General features: G+C 39.9%; 1 protein-coding gene across 1 annotated transcript in view; it reads right to left on the reverse strand.

Moving 5' to 3' along the window:
• znf385b (zinc finger protein 385B) overlaps positions 1-20,583 on the reverse strand; it is a 182,099-nt gene extending 161,516 nt beyond the window's left edge. Inside the window, exon 1 of the mRNA XM_067987657.1 lies at positions 20,267-20,583. The gene's annotated coding sequence lies outside the window, so the exon portion shown is untranslated. The remainder of the gene's footprint in view (positions 1-20,266) is intronic.
• Positions 20,584-23,453: the final 2,870 nt, after the last annotated feature.

Below are 23,453 nucleotides of genomic sequence, written 5' to 3' on the forward strand. Positions count from 1 at the left end.
CTCCAAAAAAAACTGCAAAATTTTGGGATCGCAGAATTGTGCAAGCAGTGATTCCAGCCCTCAGGCCAACTTGTCAAATTCTACGCACACTGAGAAGGTGTGTGCGCTCCCTGAGCACACCATCCTAGAATTAGTCCCATTATTTAAAAACTGCACTTCGTTGGGTTTGTGTGTAGCAGAAGTTTCAAATTCATGAAGAGGCATCGTGTGATATAAGCTTCCATAAATTGTCCAAGGTATTCTCGAGAACCTGCCCCACAGCTCTGACAATACAATACTCCATGAACTTCTAATGTAACGCTGAAAGCTTTCCAAATGATGTCAGTGTTCTCTTTCACAGAGTACACAGAGGCCGTCAGCCATTATCATAGAGTATCTGTTCTTTGAATGTATTAAATCTACACCCCTGGGAGAAGAGGTCATTCTTTAAATCACTTCTAGACTATAAGTATTCAGCAAAATATTTTTGATAGAATGTACTAATTAAAAGGGATTTCTGTGACTTCCTGCTGATAGTAAAAACAAGACGAAACAAAGCGGGTGGGAGCACATATCAATAATCCCAAGGAAATTCATTTAAAATTATCCACATGTCAAAGTTGAGACTGTGCATAAATATAAATTCTTTCCTTTAATAAAGGATGTTGTTGCCCTATTGCTAACCTGTGAAGAGTACAAGTAAATCAATATGTTTAAATACTAAGTATGCTATAGGATCCTAAAGAATGCCAAACATTTCAATATAAAGCTATACTAAAATCTGCATGTATTCTTTTGGTTCCAGCTATGCTGTAATTATTTCCACAGCAAACATCTAATTTATAGGCTAATATAGACAGTCTTCGTTTAGGGGAAAAACATAGCTAGTCATTTTGTTAATTTGCACTTTGAAGCCTCTGAAAGCTTTGAACAAAGGTCAATTTATGTAGTATCTGGGAGTAATGAACTGCATTTCATTTTTATTCAAGTGCAGTATGCATAGCAGCTTAGTAAATAATTTCCCAAAATGATTATTCTGCTAAGAGTCTATCAAAAGCCTTTATGAAGAGTTTCTGCTAGTGTTTTGTGAACCTGCACAAATATAATAGAACTGATCTGATACCATCTGGGCGGAGATTAGGAACCTTGCCCTTAATCTTATCTAATTGAAACCCTTAAAGCAGCTGCAAAAGTCGCAGGTATATAGATAATTATCATCTGTGCTAATCTTGTCCTAAGGCAAACGAGAAAAATTCTTGGCTTGTGCAACTAGTTTATGCCAAATGAAGTTGAGCAAGAACCAACAAGCACACCTTGTGAAATAAAACTGTAAATTGAAGCTGGGGCTGATTCAGAGGCAGTGTCCTAAATCAACTACAGGAAATAAAAAAAATCCTGCTTTATTCCAATAAATATTACTCATTTAAACAAAAGGATAAATATTACTGCACTCAGTACAACAAGCAGAAAACGCCCTAGAGGCCAGGATGTTAGTGTTTGGCAGGAACAGAAAAATTTAGTGTCTATCAATCACTCTTCTGGTTTACTAAAGCTAGCATAACCATACTGGTATTTTGTAAAATATTGCTTCATGATGATGTGTTACTACAAAAATATCATTTGTAGTAGTTGTTTATGTGATGATCTTGGCATATTGTACAGTCAACTTTATATAATTCAATACCTGATTAAATGAATATTTACGTTAAGTGACAAGAAAGTGAAAATCACAAGCTGTTTTTTTTTTAAATCGGTACAATTGTATTTGCGTCTGTTAGCTGAGAGATTTTACTTCTAATCAACTAAATTAATACTTCTTTTGCTGATTTAACATTTTAGCCTGCTTGCAACTCACATTGTGCAGTTACTTTCCCTATAATGTGCCGTGTGACTTATTTATCACATTAACAAATTACAACAAATTAAACACAAGAAACCGTTTACTTTCTGGTCCATCTATAATAAATAAAAATTCTTAAGAAATTCTGTAACAGAAAATCCTTACAAAAATGCCCCTGTAAATTTCTGATAAGTGAATATTCTTGTTTACTGAATAATACTTTGTGTCAAACAGATTAACAAGACCTGACTAAACATCATAGAGACAACAGGGTTGCGAGTTAAAGTTCAAGGCATTCTTCAATAGTTCTAAATAAACATTGTAATCTGCAATCAATTAAAAATTCTATAGTTACATTTGGTAAATAATAAGACTTAAGTAATTTCATAAAATCTGATGGCACTGATGGTACAAAGTTGTCATCTGGTCAGATGTTTTATAAAGTACTTCAGATTTTTATTAGGTATCCACAAACTTGCCATAAAGTTATTTTCTGAACATATTTCCAGTATTTCAATTACATCACTCATACTGTAATATCCAAATATTTCTTAATAAATCGTACAATTCAAAGAATGCCTAAAAGTACATTAGCATGTTATAAACAAGATTAAATAGTCAGATAAAATCAGTAAATTTAAATTACTAAGTAACTTTTACTAATTCATAGCTAAATTTCCTAAGGAAATTCTCAACTTTAGCTGCAGATCTACTCTTTCTTCCTGAAATAGTGCAAGAGTCCGTCAGACTTCGGCAATAAATGACCAAACAATCTGTATGAATAGTTCAAGTACTACTGTTGCAGATGGCAGTCAGAAACAGAAATCTGTCTTCCACATGGTTTTACTTACCCAACAGCATGTCTCGCGTTTAACAAGTTCAGCAAAAGTGTAAGTTATGAAAAGTAGCCTCAGCCAGCATAAAAAAGCTGTGGGTTGACTCGATCAGTCTTGTAAAGTTTTCACAAAGCACTGAACTGAGACTTCAGAAACATGCTTCTATTGAGTTGTACCCTAAGGCAACCGAGGTGCTCACCCGCTATTGGTTTTCCTTTAAAGAAACTAACTGAAACAATAGAGCGACTGTCAGCAGCTGCAGCCACCTCAAACTGCAAACCCATGAAGCCACAGAAAACTAGGTCAGTACACTAAGATTCCCAACTTGAAGTATTAAGATTTGAATAAATGGATCGCCTACTTTCATGCTGATTTAAATTAGAAATAATCTCTTCTACCACACATGTCTTGGCAAAGATTTAGAGCATGAAAGAATCTAGCCCACCATAAATCAAGTCTCAGACACTTTTTACTCTTTGTTCCACATTGCACACAAGTAGAGGGGTGGAATACTAAACAGACATGTTAATGCATTTCATTTCACTGAATGTAAAAAGAAATGACTAGAAGGAAAATAGATTTTAAAAATTGAGACTGAACTTGCACTTTATTGACGATAACTTTCTCACATTTACATTACCATAGAAAAAGATAATATTTTGTTCAAGAAGATACCTCTTACTGTATTGTGTTTCATAATTTATGTGGTATAAATTATTAAACAAGAATTGTGATTCTATAGTATTTTTAGTACATTGGTTGAGCTGTTGGTTATGATGTTAATTGTTAATTAGTAGTATATTAAATCTGAACATGAGGAATATGAAATAATGCACTCTAGATTTCAAATAAATGCACACCTGGAGATATACTTCACTCCAGTGAAATGTATACTTTTGATCAAGTCTTTGTAGCTTTTAAAATTTACATGTACTTTCTGTATCATAGCTGCAAAATAATCATAATTGTGCTTAGAGAAATGCAGAACAAAGACAACACTTCCCAATTTAGACCATCCCCTCATGAGACCTGAATAGTGCCTTACTTTGAATCCGAAACACTATTAGTCAATGAAGGGTTAAAATTATTGCACTCCTTGTCTTAACAAGATAGCTCACCAATGCTCAGTTTGGGTTCTGCCAGGACCACTTGGCTCCAGACCTCATTACAGCCTTGGTCCAAACATGGACAAAAGAGCTGAATTCCAGAGGTGAGGTGAGAGTGACTGCCCTTGGCATCAAGGCAGCATAATAAAATTGAAGTCAATGGGAATCAGGGGCAAAACTCTCCAGTGACTGGAGTCATGCCTAACAAAAAGGAAGCTGGTAGTGGTTGTTGGTGGCCATTCATCTCAGCCCCGGGACATTGCTGCAGGAGTTCCTCAGGGCTGTGTCCTAGGCCCAATCATCTTCAGCTTCTTCATCAATGACCTTCCCTCCATCATAAGGTCAGAAATGGGGATGCTCGCTGATGATTGCAGAGTGTTCGGTCCCATTCACAACGCCTCAGATAATGAAGCAGTCCGTGCCCGCATGCAGCAAGACCAGGACAACATCCAGGCTTGGGCTGATAAGTGGCAAGTGATATTTGCGTCAGACAAGTGCCAGGCAATGACCATCTCCAACAAGAGAGAGTCTGACCATCTCCAACAAGAGAGAGTCTGACCATCTCCAACAAGAGAGAGTCTGACCATCTCCAACAAGAGAGAGTCTGACCATCTCCAACAAGAGAGAGTCTGACCATCTCCAACAAGAGAGAGTCTGACCATCTCCAACAAGAGAGAGTCTGACCATCTCCAACAAGAGAGAGTCTGACCACCTCCCCTTGACATTCAACAGCATTACCATCGCCAAATCCCCCACCATCAACATCCTGGGGGTCACCATTGACCAGATACTTAACTGGACCAGCCACATAAATACTGTGGCTACAAGCGCAGGTCAGAGGCTGGGTATTCTGTGGTGAGTGACTCACCTCCTGACTCCCCAAAGCCTTTCCACCATCTACAAGGCACATGTCAGGAGTGTGATGGAATACTCTCCACTTGCCTGGATGAGTGCTACTCCAACAACACTCAAGAAGCTCGACACCATCCAGGACAAAGCAGCCCGCTTGATTGGCACCCCATCCACCACCCTAAAAATTCACTCCCTTCACCATCGGCGAACTGTGGCTGCAGTGTGTACCATCCACAGGATGCACTGCAGCAACTCGCCAAGGCTTCTTCGCCAGCACTTTCCAAACCCGCGACCTCTACCACCTAGAAGGACAAGGTTGCAGGCACATTGGAACAACACCACCTGCACGTTTCCCTCCAAGTCACAACACCATCCCGACTTGGAAATATATCGCCGTTCCTTCATTGTTGCTGGGTCGAAATCCTGGAACTCCCTTCCAAACAGCACTGTGGGAGAACCTTCGCCACATGGACTGCAGCGGTTCAAGAAAGCGGCTCACCACCCCCTTCTCAAGGGCAATTAGGGATGTGCAACAAATGCTGGCCTTGCCAGCGTCGCCCACATCCCATGAACGAATAAAAAAAAGTCTTAGCGTCCGTTCGAATTATAAGATATGTACATGCCCAAGAATAAATGTAAACTAAACAAACAACCTCCAAAATGGAAGAAAAACAAATTATATGATAACTACAATATAAAAGGATAAAAATTCCAGGAGGAGAATAGGAACTTGTTAAAACAGGTAAAAAGAGATGGTAGAGGTGCAAAAAATAGCTGAAGAAATGAGGATAGCAAAGGACGTTAAGTATATTATGAAAGCATTCTTCCAATATCGTAACAGTAAAGCACTCAGTTAGGATTCTAAAAGATAAAAGTGGCAGTAAAATGGAAGGTAAACATTAAAAACATTAAATTAATATTTTCTGCAGGTATTTGCTAAAAGAATACCAACTCAATATCCAATCTTTAAGAGTATACTCAAAATCCTCACAAATTTTGAAGTCAGTGTGGCAAAGCTACTTGATAAATTAAATAAACTTAAAACTAACAAATCCCATGGGTCACATGACATATAACACAGGGTTCTGAAGATGACGAGGAAGGAAATTTGTGGAGCATTGCATATCATCATAAATGAATCAAAAGGCACTGAAGTTTCGCAGGGCTGCACAAGAGCAACTGTGGTACTTATTTTTAAAAAGTGACAAAATAGGCCGAGGCAATTATAGGCCTATCAGCCTAATATCAATGACAAGTAAACCCATTCTAATTTTCCAGAGTGTAGGTTGGAGGAGTATCTGCAAAGTAATAACCTAATAAGAACCTATTCAGCACGAATTTTGAAAGGGAACATTCAGTTTGACATACCACATTAACTTCCCTGAAGTGTTACTAATAAAGGAACGCCTCATGATATAGTTGAAAGGTTTCTGACAAAGTTCCACTTGAAAGACTTCTAAATAAATAAAAGGCCATAGGAATCCAGGGCAGAATACAGAAATGGATAAGAGGTTGGTTAAAAAAAGAGACTTGCTGAGATGTGTAACTTCAAACTGCGGAGACATGCTGAGTGCCATCCCTAGGGGTCAGTGCATGAATCGTTGTTCTTTCCAGCCTTCATGAATGACGTGGATATCAACAACTTACATTTATATAGCAATCTGAATGAATAAAACATCCCAAAGTACTTTGCAAAATAGAAGCAAGAAGAACATAAACCAGGAGGGATTCACGCTATTGGCCACAGTAGTCTCAGTTCTGTGAAATGGGCAGATGCTCGGCTGGAGAGATTCGAACAGGGAGTATATCTACAGAAGGGCACGGAGCTGGGAGGGAACAACACACTTTAGGATAAGAGTGGAAAGGGCATTAAGAGGCGGGTTGACAGTTGACGAGTGGGCTGAGTGTGAGTTTTTGAGTAAGGGGATGATCACAGTTGTGTTGAAGGGGGAAAAGGATGATGCCTGGGAACATGGAATGGTTAACAATGTCAGCTAGCATGGAGGTGAGGAGTTGAGCAATCAGTAGTTGGGTGGAGGGCATCAAGGGAGCAGGAGGTGGGCCTCATGAAGAAATATCAAAATCAAATATAAGCTGGTCAAGTTTGCTAAGAGGTCAGTGAACAGAGAATGGGGCAAAGAAATTATGTAAGAAATTAGATTGATTATGAAATTGGGAAACAAATGATAAATAAAATGTAATATTAATGATTTAACGTTTTACACCATGATTGAAAAAAAGTTCTTTACTCACATGTAATGAATTGATCCAAAATAGATCAGAGGGAGCTGAGAAAGGGATTTGAGAGTGATGGTAGACCCATCACTTTCAGTATCAGGTTACTGTGGTGAAACAATTGAAGGTTGAACAGAATGCTGGGAAAATAGGCAGAACAGTACAATATAAAGTTTGGATTTTCTCACCATGGCCCCAGTGCCACTAAAAGTGTAATGGGGCCCCACAAAGTCGGCACAGATCCTGGTTAACCATTTTAGGATCATCTAATTTGAATCATTTTGGATGGGCTCCCATAAGAGGAGGCCAGTCAGGGGAACAGGCCTCCCCTGAAGGAAGGTTGCCTTGACTATAAATGCCACTTCCACAATCACCTGCACAGCTACCCGTTGCCAAAAGAAGTTTAGTGAGCAGACCAATGAAGAGTCAGCAGCACTTTCCAAGAATATGCTGTACTAAGCATATTAGGCACTTGTAACCACTTTCCCTTCATTATGATGAAGGGTTTCAACAGATTCCCATTAATAGATATGATTAGACACCAAATCCAAAGTGAACTTGGCTCCTCTGCGACCCATTTAACCTTATATCTTCTCTTTTTCTAAACATAACTCGAAGAAGGAGGCAGATGATGAGGAAGGCCCCTCTGTGTGCAGCCTTGCTAACACAACAGCTTGTACCTCATTGTGGACCTCATTGTAATAAATCTCAGCTGGTGTTCTGCCGGAGTTTACAGGTATGATCAGGTACGGCTGTACGGAGGAACAATAGCCTTAATTGTTCAGAATCCACCCAGATACTTGCCTTTCTAGTTGAGAGAGTGCTGGAATGGTGGAATGCCTTAATATGAAGGTATCACGGCAGCTTCCAGGAAAATAAGCATTTATTTGCATGATGCAGTGATGGCCTTTTCTGTTGATGTAAGCAACCAGATTGATAAAAGTAGCACTATTTGCAGCGTGGGAGCAACCCATGTCCCCTTACACAAAGGGAATTTTGCCACTCAGTAAAATTGCATGACTCTCTCACGCTCATAAGGGGTGTCAATAGGGAATCCAATGAACTGCCTTGCTCAAAGAGTGACCTGCCTGATGCATTTTACTTATATCCTCTGAAGTACCATAGCATAACAATTTTGAGTGGTCATGTCATTTAAAACCACTAGCAGTGGACAGATATGCTGGAGATGGTCTGCAGGTCAGATTGCGGCATGCAGCACAACTCATTAATGGCTTCCCGAATGAAGTGCAGGTAGGAACAACGGTCTGTAAATTCTGGTGGTTCGGTACCAATGGGTATGTGCCAGACATCTCCTGTGTAGGCTGACCAGCATGTGTTCCCTTCATTACTCCTCCTTTTCATCCTCCAAGAGAGAGGAATAAGGGTTATTCCCAAATGAAATCCCACAGTGTCCTATGTAGAATGGGAGAAGTGCCAAAAATTAGATGAAATGTAGCAGAAAACCCCAAGGTACATGTGGAGGAAGGGAAAAAATTAAAAATTAAGCCAGATTATTGCAAAATAAGGATTTGCCAGGAGATTCAATACTTGCTGTTGCACCCCTTTGAATTCACTTCCGCCTTTACTGTTGCATCATAGCAACGAGGATCACTGGCGTTAATTACAACTAACACAAATGAAGCCGTAATGGCAGAAAATCTGACTTACGATTACATTACCATTTCATTATCATACTTGCGCTGGAACAGAGAACAGGCAGAACAGATCATCACCACCAGAACCCACCTGAGCCTCTTCCCCTACTCCTCTGCCATCTTTTCCTCATTCAAGCACATGACTAGACTGCTCGCTCCTCTCAGTTGAGGGACAAATGGTTGCTGATAGCAGCAGTGAGGAGCAACAAACAGAGGAGACAAAATAGATTTCAGAAAACAAGAAGCCAACTATAAATAATATCACATCTGTATATTTCTATTAAATGAGAAAGTTGCCCAAACTTTATTCTACCATATATACCATGCTCTGTTGATGTTTAAAATGTTTGTTTACATGAGTGTTGATGGAATTTTCGCAAGCAACTGACAACCAGCTAAGCCCGACACAGTGAGGGGGAAGTGAATTAACATCTGTAGATACAATCAACAACCCGGGTTATTCCAGGGATCTTAGAATTTGAACTGTGTTAATTCAGCTCCCTCGTGCTGCTGGGTGAGTAACTCCTTTAACCCAGTCCTCCAACTGTTTAAACCATTTCAAGAAAAACAATTGAAAACAAGCAAACAGGCAAAAGGCTGTTAATATAAATTATATCTTTTTAAACTGCATGACCTTTAAAAGACCCATTGATGGCAACAGTCCCTCTATATTTAGCTAAATAAATTCAAGAGCCTCCAAAAGCTCTTGTATCTAAAAGATACAATCTTCCACTACACTAAGGTAGAAGATTGCAAAATGTTAGCAACCAATCTACATACATTAAATATATAAATATCCTACAGCAACACTGAAGGTAATCTCTGCAAAAATATTAGCCCCGTTAGGAAAGATTTCCACAGCCACCTGAAACGCCATGGTGAAATTTTGTTTTTCTTACACAATATTGTATTATTAAACATGGAGAACAGATCCACTTTAATTCAGTATCCTGGTTTGTATCATGGCTGTTAAAGTACTTACAGATACCCTACAAAGTGTAACAAAACACTGAGATGTTTGTAGATAACACATTATTGTGCTATTTCAAAAAGGGTTACTGTACTATCTAGATTACAGTCTACAACATTTCTTGGGAACATTCTTTGGCATGTTCTAAGATTACAGGGTACCAGAATAACTTTCTACAAGACAGCACAACAGTTATGCAGACAGTTCATGCTTTACTCTTTAATTTGATTTTTCCTTCAATTCAAACCTCAACCCTATTGGTTCCTACAGTGTGATGTACTGGAGATCATTTTAGAAACCAGTTAAAAGCAGTATTATGTGCAATACCCTGTGAAAATTTCTGGAAGAATTAAACATTTTGAACAGTACTTTTAACAGCAAACCACAACACTACTTAAAATTGCCATTCTACATCATTTTCCACTATTAAATCATCCAAGTCTCATAGCAAATATCTCTACAGGCAGCTCACACTGATTAGCACTCAAAGGTGGCTTATTCTTCCTTTCCATCACTCACTTTAAATTAAAATAAAGAGATACATTTGACATTGTTTTGCATATAAGCTGTGCTCAGAATGAAACACCTGTTCTCATTATACTACAATATCTGGGAATGCCTCGATTTTAAAATTCTCTCATCCTTGTTTTCAAATCCCTCCATGGCCTCACCCCTCCCTATCTCTGTAACCTCCTCCAGCCCTACATCCTTCCGAGGTCTCTGCGCTCCTCCAATTCTTGACACTTGCGCATCCCCGCTTTTAATCGCTTCACCACTGGCGGCCATGCCTTCAGCTGCCGAGGCACCAAGCTCCAGAAATCCCCCCCTAAACCTCTCCGCCTCTCTCTCCTCCTTTAAGACGTTCCTTAAAACCTACTACTTTGACCAAGCTTTTGGTGACCACTCCTAATATCTCATGTAGCTCGGTATCAAATTTTGTTTGAAAATCGCTCGTGTGAAGCGCCTTGGGACATTTTACTACGTCAAAGGCGCTATATAAATGCAAGCTGTTGTTGTTATTGTACTTATCAAAGCTTCCCAGTTAAAAAAATAGGTCTGCATCTTGAAGTTGTTCATTCGGTTGGGAATATCTAAGATGGCCCATTTTCCAAATCTGCCTCACAATCTCTCTCCACCCACCATGCAGTTACTCTCTTCCTTGCACAACTGTGTGCAATGCCAATTTCTATTTTTAGAAGATCAAACTTGCATTAATATAGTGCTTTTCATGTCCTCAGGACATCGCAAAGTACTTCACAGCCAATGAAATACTTTTGAAATGTCTGCAAATGTAGCAGCCAATTTGTGCCCAGCAAGGTCCCACAAACAGCAATGAGATAAATAACCATTTAATCTGCTTTAGTGATGTTAGTTGAGGGATTAACGTTGGCCAGAACAGAGAACTTACGCACTCTTCTTTGAATAGTGCCACGGGATTTTCTACATCCACCTGAGAGGGCAGACAAGATTTCAATTTAGCATCTCATCTGAAAGATGGCACTCTGAAAATGAAGCACTCCCTCAGTACTGCATTGAAGTGTCAGCCGAGATTATGTGCTCAAGTCTCTGGAATGGGGCTTGAGCCTACAATATTCTGACTCAAAGGCAAGAATGTTGAGCCAAGGCTGACAACATTGGGAGCCTTCTAAGGATGGCCCAGGGTTTGTTAGGTTAATCGCAACCTTTTATATCAAATACTCAGGAACTTGTAACTACCAATTCTGATGAGTGCGTTGATTTCACTGCCCTGCTACAGAATCCTCTCTGTGGTTGAATGTTGCCAAATATTGCTGCCTACTGTAGACCCATTGAGAGTGCAGCATTACAAATGTTCCAGGGTGGGTTCTGCCCTTCTTCCTCTATCAGCAGTTAAATAAGATGCCAATGGAAAAGAAATTCAGGCAGGGTGTAAAACAGACTGCCGATTCATTATTGAGTGGGACCGCCAAAGACCAAAATGTATGAAACAAAAGTGAAAATGACAATTTTGACTTTTTGTAACAAAGAAGTTGAAACCACCAAAACCCACTTTTGATGAAATCATAAATCACCAGAAATAAATACCGATCTGTTCCTCCCCCAAAGAGTAAACAATGGAAATTAGGAAGCCAAGTTGTATCTCAACATCCATCACCATGAAGGTAAGAATGAGCATCGAGCATCTTAGGTGCTTATTGAGGCCTCATTTGTATATTTCAAATTTTTCTTTTTGAAACTGTGAAGCAAATTTTCTTAAAAGAATAATATGCATGTGATCTATTATGAATTGCTGTAGAATAGTGACTAATATGATTATAGAGCAGGCAAAGCTTTAACATTAAATTATAATTAGTCTTCAGTTCTGAAGGAATGAGAAAGTAGAGCCCGTTATGGTTGGTTTACTCTCTTCCCGTTGTTTCAAAGTGGGAGCAATCAATCCTTTCTCAGTAAAACAATGGATAAACAGAGTTACGGGGCTAAAATATCCCAGGTAAGTGCAATTCATTCAAGCCATGTCGTCGCATCAGAGACTCCTCCAGCCAAGAGGTTCAGTTCTTTTAGATTGTGTTTAAAATTGCATTAGGAATACTGGACAGAGAAATCTTCACAAATGCATTTATAATGTTACTATGTGTAGCAACCAGAGGAATTATTTCCTCCTGCTCTTTAATTCTCAAGTAATCTTTTAGCAAAAGTCCATTTATCAAGCTCTTATTCCATCTCACGATAAAAATAATCCAACTATTGATCTCTGAAAACTTACTCTAACACAAAGAGAGCACAACAAATAGTAGATTGTTGAAACAATTCATTTACAAAGAGTTATCAAACTTCTAGATCTTAGTGGTTATATGTTATTAAACATTCAAAATCTGTCAAGCAATGAATGCTGAAAGCAGGCTATATTTAAAAATTGCAATTTGTTTTAAGTAATGTTACCTTAAATAATTATCTTAGTTCGTGAATGTTTTATGCTGTGTCAAATTACTACAACATAAGCAAGAAGTTCCACTCCATCTTGTTGCGGAATTCTAGTGTAATAGAGATGGATGCACCAGAATTTGGGCGGCACCCAGATCCTCCAGGTTTCTGCCTCATTCACAAAAACATGACAAATTCTGATTGAGGAGGAGACACACACTTCTTCTGCCTATTCCCCAACATCCTGAAAATAGTTGGGGCATGTCTGGGAAGTTCATGGGTTGCCCTGGGAATCCCACCAGATACGTTTCTGATAGACCCAGCAGTGCCGATATTTACCGAAAGCAGGCAAAGGTCCTGTTCTGGTCAACATGTGGGCCCCACAATGAAAGAATCAAATTGTAATCAATCTCAGAGAATTCTGGGCCTGCCAGCAACTTGAAACAACTTTGTAAATGCCTCCAATCTTCAGCCTGACCAGCAAGATACCATTCCAACATTTCATTTCGTCAGGGGTGTGGGCACTGCTGTTGTGCCACTACTAGTGTGGCGTTCATCCCCAATATGGCAACGACACTATCCCCAGGATTTGGGGCAGGGCTTAGCAGTGTCAAGTGGTGGGTGGAATTTCTACCCCAACATTTTACACTCATTTACAAGATAATCATACGCAATTTTAATGAGTCTAACCATCTCAAAACGTGTGGCTTCAATTCATTATTGTTCCTTTTAATGTAAAAATATGGTTCTTCTGGTTCAGCAAATATCTGACTTAAGTAAATCAAATTCAGAAACTTTTTTAATCCAATAAAGAAGCAGCCTTATGTATATATAAAACAGCCTTTTATGTGACCCGCTGTGAAGAGGTGAGACATTTCATTAATATATTTAAATCGGGCATTGGGAATAGCATTGAATCCCATTCAACTGGGAGCCCAATTTAAAATTCAATGCTGATGCACAGGTGGGTTTCCCAGGGGTCTGGAAACCCGGCATTGAAAGGGAGGCGGAAGCTGTCGGCTCCACAAGGTAAGTGCCTTTTTCAGGCATAGAGATGGCCCCTCAAGGAAGCCTTCGGCCTCCCCCCTCCCGGTCGCCGACCTCCCCCCACCCCCTGCTCCAGCCCCGATATCCTCTCTCTCCCCACTGCTGCGATCACCAACCTCCTCCCCTCCCCACCACCCCCCCCCCCCCACACCATCATGATGGCTGACCTTCCCCCCTCCCAATTGCCAGGACCAACTCCAAGAGTTCCCGGCTGTGGCCTTCTGCCACTGGCTTTCCCTACTGTCTGCTGGCCAGGCTGTTAATTTGACCAACAGCCAGGCGGGAAACGGATTCACAAAATGATAATGAGATCTTGTTGTTAAGTTCGTCAGGACCTCTGCGTCCCCCGCCTTGCCGGGCTCTTTGTCCGTTTTCGGCTTCCCATTAAGTATAGGTGCCCATGTCTCTAAATCATAAGGGTGAATCATAAATTGCTCTTAATAATGCTGTGTTACAGTATGATTTTTCCAGACGTTATATTTCCAGAGCATTATGCTGCTGTGCCAGAATGAAAGTAATTATTTTGACACAGCATGTGGGAATAGCATTGAATCCCATGTGTCACATTAATTGCTCTGGTCAGAAATGAATGTGCATTCCTACTCTCTCACTGTTATGCGTTTCGCTTTTCTTATGTAACTTCTTGAATAACTCATCAAAAGTTATGTTATTTCTGGTTCTTGATATGGTCTTAGCAGTTGCAGTCAACTCTTGCTGCACCACAACATGTTACACAGATATTGTTTAGCATTGTCTAGCACTGGTTTTGGGTTGCATGTATCCAACTGCAGTAATTGCTTAGCACTAATTAAGTACTTTGCATCGGTCTTTACCAAGGAAGAAGATGCTGCCAAAGTCACAGTAAAGGAGGAGGTTGTTGAAATCCTGGATGGACTAAAAATTGATAGAGATGGTACTAGAAAGGCTGGCTATACTTAAAGTAGATAAGTCACCAGGTCCAGACAGAAAGTAAGGGTGGAAATTGCAGAGGTGCTGGCCATAATCTTCCAATCCTCCCTAGATATGGGGATGGTGCCAGAGGATTGGAGAACTGCAAATGTTACACCCTTCTTCAAAAAAGGGCGTAAGGATAAACCTGGCAACAACAGGCCAGTCAGTTTAACCTCATTGTGGGGAAACTTTTAGAAACAATAATCCGGGACTAAATTAATAGTCACTTGGACAAGTGTGGATTAATAAAGGAAAGCCAGCACAGATTTGTTAAAGGCAAATTGTGTTTAAGTAACTTGATTGAGTTTTTTGATGAGGTAACAGAGAGGGCTGATGAGGGCAATGCGGTTGATGTTGTGAATATGAACTTTCAAAAGGCGTTTGATAAAGTGCCACATACTAGGCTTATCAGCAAAATTGAAGCCCGTGGAATAAAAGGGGCAGTGGCAGCATGGATACGAAATTGGCTAAGTGACAGGAAACAGAGAGTAGTGGTGAACGGTTGTTTTTCAGACTGGTGTTCCCCAGGGATCGGTACTGGGACCACTGCTTTTTTTGATATATATTGACTTGGACTTGGGTGTACAGGGCACGATTTCAAAATCTGCAGATGACACAAAACTTGGAAGTGTAGTAAACAGTGAAGAGGATAGTGATAGACTTCAAGAGGACATAGACAGGCTGGTGGAATGGGCGGACACATGGCAGATGAAATTTAACGCAGAAAAGTGCGAAGTGATATATTTTGGCATGAAGAATGAGGAGAAGCAATATGAACTCAATGATACAATTCTAAAGGAGGTGCAGGAATACAGAGACGTGGGGACTTATGTACACAAATCATTCAAGGTTGAGAAAGCAGTTAAAAAAGCATACGGGATCCTGGGCTTTATAAATAGAGGCATAGAGCACAAAAACAAGGAAGTTATGTTGAACCTTTATAAAACATTGAAGGCCAACAGAATGTTGGCTTTTATTGCTAGGGGGATAGAATATAAAAACAGGGAGGTATTGCTGCAGTTATATAAGGTATTGGTGAGACCGCACCTGGAATACTGCATACAGTTTTGGTCTCCATACTTAAGAAAAGACACACTTGCTCTCGAGGCAGTACAAAGAAGGCTCACTCGGTTAATCCCGGGGATGAGGGGGTGGACATATGAGGAGAGGTTGAGTAGATTGGGACTCTACTCATTGGAGTTCAGAAGAATGAGAGGCGATCTTATTGAAACATATAAGATTGTGAAGGGGCTTGATCGGGTGGATGCGGTAAGGATGTTCCCAAGGATGGGTGAAACTAGAACTAGGGGGCATAATCTTAGAATAAGGGGCTGCTCTTTCAAAACTGAGATGAGGAGAAACTTCTTCACTCAGAGGGTAGTAGGTCTGTGGAATTTGCTGCCCCAGGAAGCTACATCATTAAATAAATTTAAAACAGAAATAGACAGTAAAGGAAATTAGGGGTTACGGGGAGCGGGCAGGAAATTGGACATGAATTTAGATTTGAGGTTAGGATCAGATCAGCCATGATCTTATTGAATGGCGGAGCAGGCTCGAGGGGCCAATTGGCCTACTCCTGCTCCTATTTCTTATGTTCTTATTATAACTGGAGTATTGTGTCCAATTCTGGGCACCACACTTCAGGAAGGATGTGAAGGCCTTAGAGAGGGTGCAGAAAAGATTTACGAGAATGGTTCCACGAATGAGAGACTTCAGTTACATGGATAGACTGGAGAAGCTGGAGTTTTTCTCCTTAAAGCAGAGAAAATTAAGAGGAGACTTGATTGAAGTGTTCAAAATCATGAAGGGTTTAGATAAAGTAAATAAAGAGTAACTGTTCCCATTGGCGGAAGGGTCGAAAACCAGAGGACATGGATTTAAGGTGATTGGCAAAAGAAACAAAGACAACACGAGGAAAAACTTTTTTAGGCAGTGAGTGGTTATGATCTGAAATGCGCTGCCTCAAAGAGTGGTGGAATCAGATTCAATCATGGATTTCAAAAAGGAATTGTATAAGTACTTGAAAGGAAAAACTTTGCAGGGCAACGGGGAAAGAGCGGGGGAATGTGAATAACTGGATTGTTCTTACAAAGAGCCGGTTCGGGCTCGATGGGCCGAATAGCCTCTTTTTGTGCTGTAACCATTCTATGATTCTAGAAAGGAGACAACAATTTTTAGGGCATTGTGAAGGGATAACACCATCCTACATAATTGAATTAATAAATTAACTCTTTTCCCAATGGACAGCAAAATTTAGAAGCATTTTTGTGTGTTTCGCCGTAATATTTGTTTTTTCAGAATGTATTATACTGGGGTGAAGGAAATAGCCTCGACATAACAGTGGCATTACAAGAAAATTTTCACCACTCTGAGCTCTGAAATGTTGGTAATGGTGCATTAGTGTGCTGAGAGGAAGTGCTAATCCCATTTTAAACATTAAATGGCACTGATTAATGTGGTGCAATTTCGCAGAAAATCAATTGCTCTCAAATGACAAATTACTCAGTGAAGTGAATATAAAATTCCACTGTTCCATTTTTAGAACTTTGAAAATATAAAATAAAACATTTATCCCACCCCTCGCTAGCTCAACTGGATCCTTTCTTCTGAATTGGAACAGGGAGCGATGTGAAGAAGATCCTGATAGTTCACTCGAGACACTAAAGACTTGTGAAAACCTTTCCCATTGGAACAAAGCATTCCCAGGCATTGCTGATGGTGGCAGTAAAAGGACAGGGACAAGTATGGGTTGTGCTCATCAGGTAGTTTGAATAGGAGGAAGGCTCTTGGGAAGGTTTTAAAGAGATACCACCCGTGTACTTTTCAGCTGCTGGATGACAGTCCTTTACAATCATGTGTGAAGGATAAACAAATGAGCAAAGATAAACATCAGCATTCCTAAGGGACCGTTCCCTCCAAGATACTCTGGTCCACTCGTCCATCACCCCCAACACCCACTCCCCATCCCGTGCGAGCGCAGGAGGTGTAACACCTGCCCTTTCACCTCCTCCCTTCCAAGGCCCCAAACACTCCTTCCAGGTGAAACAGCGATTTACTTGTACTTCATTCAATTTAGTATATTGTATTCGCTGCTCACGATGCAGTCTCCTCTACATTGGGGAGACCAAGCGCAGATTGGATGATCACTTTGCTGAACACTGAATTCAACAACTTCAGATAATAATCACTGCTCCCATCTTTTCAGACAGCAGGTGCTGGTCATGGTCTACTGTTGCCATTTACAGCTCCTCTAGACCCATCATTTGTTTCTTTACTTGTCCCATTACCACCCCCTTTTGCCTTGCACCATCATCCCTTTTACCCATCACCCGATCACAGACCTTCCCTTTTGTTCTTTCCCTGGCCCCATACTTGCTTGTAAGCTGTAAAATCTCTAACTTCTTCCAGTTCTGATGAAAGGTCATCGACCTGAAATATTAACGCTGTTCCTCTCGCCACAGATGTTGAGTATTTCCAGCATTTTCTATTTTTATTTCATATCTGTATCATGTTCCCATTAATTTATTTAAATATATCACAGTTTTTATCCTGAAGAAAGCTGCCTCAATGATCACCTGTGCTGATCATAGGAACAGGAGTAGGCCATTTAGCCCCTTGAGCCTGTTCCACCATTCAATGAGATGATGACTGATCTGTGACCTAACTCCATATACCTGCCTTAACCCCATATCTCTTAATACCTTTGGTTAACAAAAATTTATCAATATCAGATTTTAAATTAACAACTGAGCGAGCATCAACTGCCGCTTGCTGAACAGAGTTCCAAACTTCTACCACCCTTTGCAAGTACAGTGTTTCCTAATTTCACTCCTGAAAGTCCTGTTTCTAATTTTTAGGCTATGTCCCCTCGTCCTGGACTCCCCAACCAGCGGAATTAGTTTCTCTATCTACCCTATCGGTTCCCCTTAATATCTTAAAAACTTCAATCAAATCAACCCTTAATCTTCTAAATTCCAGGGAATACAACCCTAGTTTGTGTAATCTCGCCTCGTAATTTAACCCTTGGAGTCCAGGTATCATTTTAGTAAATCTATGCTGCACTGCCTCCAAGGTCAATATATCCTTCCTAAGATGTGGTGCCCAGAACTGAACACAGTTCACTTATATTTATATTTTTGCATTTATACGTTCTGCCACTTCATAGCTGCTACCAGGGAGCCTATACACAACTCCCACTACAGTCTTAAATCCTTTTCCATTTCTCAATTCTACCCATAAAGTCTCTACTGCCTGCTTACCTCTCGTTACAGCCTCTTTTATCATTGAAGTAATTTCATCCTTAATCATTAAGATTACTCCTCCCCCCTTACCAGTTTCCCTATCCTTTCTATAGACCTTATAACCCGGTATATTTAGTTCCCAAACCTGACCGTCTTGCAACCGTCTCAGTAATGGCTACCATCTCATACTCTCAATTTGTTCCTTATACTCCGTGCGTTTGTATAAAGAACACTTATTTGGGCCAAACACCCTGACCTGTCCTTCTGCTATAATGCTGTTTTTCTCACACATTTCTTATTTCATTCTCTCTTGATTTAATTACTTTACTTCTTTTAGTTTTCCCTTTACCTGTAATTAAATCATAATTTCCAACTATTAGTCCATTCTCTTGCTTTTCGTTTGTTTTAGAATTATTATTTATGCTACCTTTTCCACCTGAGCGCCCCCCCCACCCCGCCCCCTCATTTACTAGTTTAAAGACCTTGTGACCATCCTATTTATCCTTTCCACTCATACCCTGGTCTCTGCCCGGTTCAGGTGGTGCCCGTCCCAACGGTACAGTTCCTTCCTGAACCAGTACTGGTGCCAGTGTCCCATGAAATGGAACCCCTCTTTCCCACACCATTCCTTCAGCCACATGTTCACCTCCCTAATCTGCTTATCCCTATGTCAATTTGCACGTGGCTCAGGCAATAATCCAGATAACAACCCTTGAGGGCCTCTTTTTTATATTTAGCTCCCAGTTCTCTCTGAACTGGACCTCTTGCCTACTCTTTCCTATGTTGTTGGTCCCAACATGGATCCACACCCTCCCCCTCCAATATCCTTTCAAACCGGTTCGATCAGATACACAATATTACAGACCATCCTATTTTGTGACATTTCAATCAATTCTTCTGGAGGAATCCCACTGCTGGCTATTTTTGAATTCAAGTTAAGAGTTATGGCTAACATTACACCATCGGTAAGAGATAAGGGCAAATTCTTCGATCCCTTCGAACACAGCTTCCCACTGGGAATGCAGGATTGCTGAATTGATTCTATTGTACCAAGAGACACATGGGCCAGGATTTTAACCCCCTTACCCAGCGCGAATGGTGCATGTGGGAGGTGTTATTTGAAAATTCTAGCTCCCGGCTCCAACCCGCTGCGTTCCCAGGCACCATATTTTTTTATGTCGGCGAATCATGCCATCGATGAGGATCCCACTGAAGGCAGGTGGGGGCTTACTTAATATTCAAAAGCCATGGCCCGATGATGCCATCAGCCGTGTGATGTAATATTAACTTGAAGTCAGGGGGAGTCCCGCACTCTGCAGCCTGGCAGCAGAACCACGGCAAGAGGCGTCGACTGGCCAGAAGAGGGCAAGCTAAGTCTTTAAAAATTACTTTCCTTAACTCCTCACAACTACTTCATGGTATCATCACAAGGCATGACAATTTATTTGACTTTTCAACACCCAAAAAGATATGTTTTCATATTCAAATATTACCTGGAGTTTTTCTATATTTTACAGTTCAAAGGAAAAAAAATTCAGTTTAAAATTCAGCTTGTATCTGATGACACCGTTATGTATGATGTCGCCAAAATATGATGACTCTGGCTGCTGTTCTGATTAATTAAATGGAAGAGTTTTTCCCTAATTTTCTCACCTTAAACATGCTCTTCTGCTTGCTTAGATATAGTTCCATGAATGATGGCAGCCTTCCTATGTCTTCTCCAGTTGGTCATTCTTCATGTTTGTGCCAAGACTGAGCAACATAACTATAGAGATCTTCATAGTTGAGCCAAGTCTTTCTTAACTTGATTTCCACACACTTGTTTCTCCGACCAGCGTGGCGAGGCTGTCTGCATACAGTGCAGACAAACACCACGAAAATACTTACCTCGTGGTCTTCGGCATCCACTTGCTCCCTCTTTAATTTTTTTTTAAGTTCAGCGCTGCGAAATCAGTGCAGGTTCCTTCCTATCGATACAGACTGTGGGAATGGAAGCCACGCCCACAGAATCTGTCAAGAAGAGAAGTCACACCCACAAGCAGGCAAGTAGAAATCATTCCTTTACAGTTAACTTCTGTATGTTAGTTTAAATAAAAATTTAACACATTATAAAAGCCAAGCAAATGATCTAATTTAATGAAACTTACAGAAGGTAAAAGTAAAAAAAAGTTTACATTTTTAAATTTTTATTGTAATGATCAAAAATTAAAAGATTAATATGACATTCCACATTTTTAAAGTTTAGTTTTTTGTTGTTTCTCAGCCAGTAACAGTCATCATGCATTTAAAAAGTAGTGTCGAGCTGGTATTTTCCACTTTTGGTGGCGTAAGTATCTTCGTTCCAGCTGGGCAGATGGGTAAGTTTACGAAGGCTTGGAGATTTTATTGTAGCGTGGCGTGGCCCTTTAATGCAGACCTGTCAAACCACCGGCGAACCGATGGGAGCAAGTTTGCGATTTCCAGGTTTTAGTGCGCATTCACGAACTTGCTCCCACCGGCGGAGAGAGAAGACGCCATTGCAATACGGCATCCAGAGGTGAGTAATTTCTGGACAATGGACTTTCAACAGGAATAACTGGACAGTAATCAGGAGCAGGAACCCCAGCTGATTCTTCCCCTCCTGAGGACACTGAGTCCAAATTTTCCATCCCACTATCACTCTAAGTTAAAGTGCTAACTCAGCACAACATAGAGATTAAACTTTTGACCTTTCTGGTCTGAAAGGCTCAATAACACACCAGAACGCTGTATTTTGAAGTTTAAATGCTCTCAGGTTGGTCAATATATTTTACAGCTGAAACAAAAGAATTGCTTCAGTTTAAATAAGGGTTGCATCAAACGCCATCAACGTGCATTTCAATCCATGGCTGCAACTTTTCATGGCCATTTGTAAACTTCCAAACAGTCATAGGTATACAGAATAAACCTCCAACATGATTGATGATGAAGGGTCTCTTCTCTCTCCACAGATGCAGACTGACTTGCTGAGTGTTTCCAGCATTCTCTGTTTGGTTACATAATTAATGACATTAATCCACATAATATTATTTAGACAAAAAGAATGAATCTACTCCTAGACTTTTGATACTATAAAAAAGTTCTTAGCATGTCTCCAAACCATTAGCAGATATCTAACATTTAATGCCCTTTCCAGAGCCTCTGGACACTTGCCATATTGGTTCTGAATCTCAGAAAAGAACCACTCAGCTAATCTCAGCGCTAGGTTTGTTAGTAAGCAGCATCGAAGTGCAAGTGCAGACTGGCATCATTTTCATTCCTGGATAACAAACCGGAGTTGGGAACAATTTGAAAATTCAGTACCAACTGGAAAGCTTGAGTGACTGAGAAGGGTAATCAATGTCAAAATACATGTGGAACCAATTTTTTTTAACACTATGTTTCATTAAGTAGAAACAATAGTATGAGAGAGATGGATGGGAAGTACTTTCATTGTGAAGTAATTCCCTTATATAAATTACAGAGTTTTAACTGCAAGGAGAAATCCCTTCTCACTAGCAGCCATCATCTCAGGTCTAAAGGCTGGAGAAGACAGTTCTAAGGAATCTTACAACACCAGGTTATAGTCCAACCGTTTTATTTGAAAAATAAAAATACATTTGTCCACCCTAGTCCATCACCGGCATCTCCACATCATGGAGAAGACAGTGTCAGCTGATGAATCAATGTACATGGTAGGTCTGTGACCGAGCATGTCTTCCAGACTTGAGACCTTAAATTGAAAGTCTCCAGCTGGCTGTCACGTAAAGTGAGAATGTTAGAGATTTTTCCTCACAGGTAGAACATTTTTTTTTCAAAAATTACTCTGGAGAGTACTTTTAAATGGTACTCCACTCACAGAAATGTTTCCCTTCAATGAAGAGTGGTTTTCAAATGAGATCACAAAGTAGCAGGGTTCTGAGTTACAGTGATATACTGAATTTTAACTTCAACAACTCCTGGTGGACACTAACTTTAACTGCGCTGTAACTGAACCTTTAGAAAAATATTGTGAAATAGAGGTTTTGAAATATTTATAGCAAAACTGAATACTGTATGGTACTTGGCTCCTGAAAAGTTTGGAAAGTTAACTAAAATCTTCTTACATTCAGTGAAACTGCAAACGCTGTTGGTGTCGCATAGTATTTATTGAAAGTGTTGCCATTCTGTACAATATTAAGACACAAGTACTAAAGTGCAAAGATTATAAATACATTTATTTCCAGAAGATTCTCCCATCTTTACTCATTTGAATGAAAGTATCTGCCTTTGAAATAATTACCAGTCTACGATTGATACATATGCTGCTAAATAGCTTATCTTATAACAAGTCAAATTTACTTCATCAATCTTTATTTTTTAAATCAATTCTAAATCCAATAAGTCACTATTTACTGTAACAATGGAACATAAAGTTATTTTCAAAACCATTAGCTTTTAAAACTCTAAATGTTATTAAAATATTGGTTATTAATCATGTAGAAAATATATTTACTTTTCCACAGCCAAGACAGTACTGTACCTTAATCACTGGTGGTGAGTGCAGTATCAATGAATGCTGATATAGCACATATCGAGAACAGTCAAATGAACTTAGATGTATAACAGCAGCAAATGTGAGACAGACATTCCTAATTGTTCTATATTCACCTCATATCTTTTAGTTTCCACTATAAAAATGATTTGGAACTTATGCAGCAATTGTTGACACATAACCAATGACACACTAAAGCATGATTATAGGAAGACTTGAAATATGCCAAGTTATCAAAAATCAAATTAACCTTTGCTCCACAAGCTATATGGTGACTTAAGTGATCAAATTTCCAGCGAACTGTGTGCT

The sequence above is a fragment of the Heptranchias perlo genome, chromosome 7, assembly GCF_035084215.1.
Source record: "Heptranchias perlo isolate sHepPer1 chromosome 7, sHepPer1.hap1, whole genome shotgun sequence".
Lineage (NCBI taxonomy): Eukaryota > Metazoa > Chordata > Chondrichthyes > Hexanchiformes > Hexanchidae > Heptranchias > Heptranchias perlo.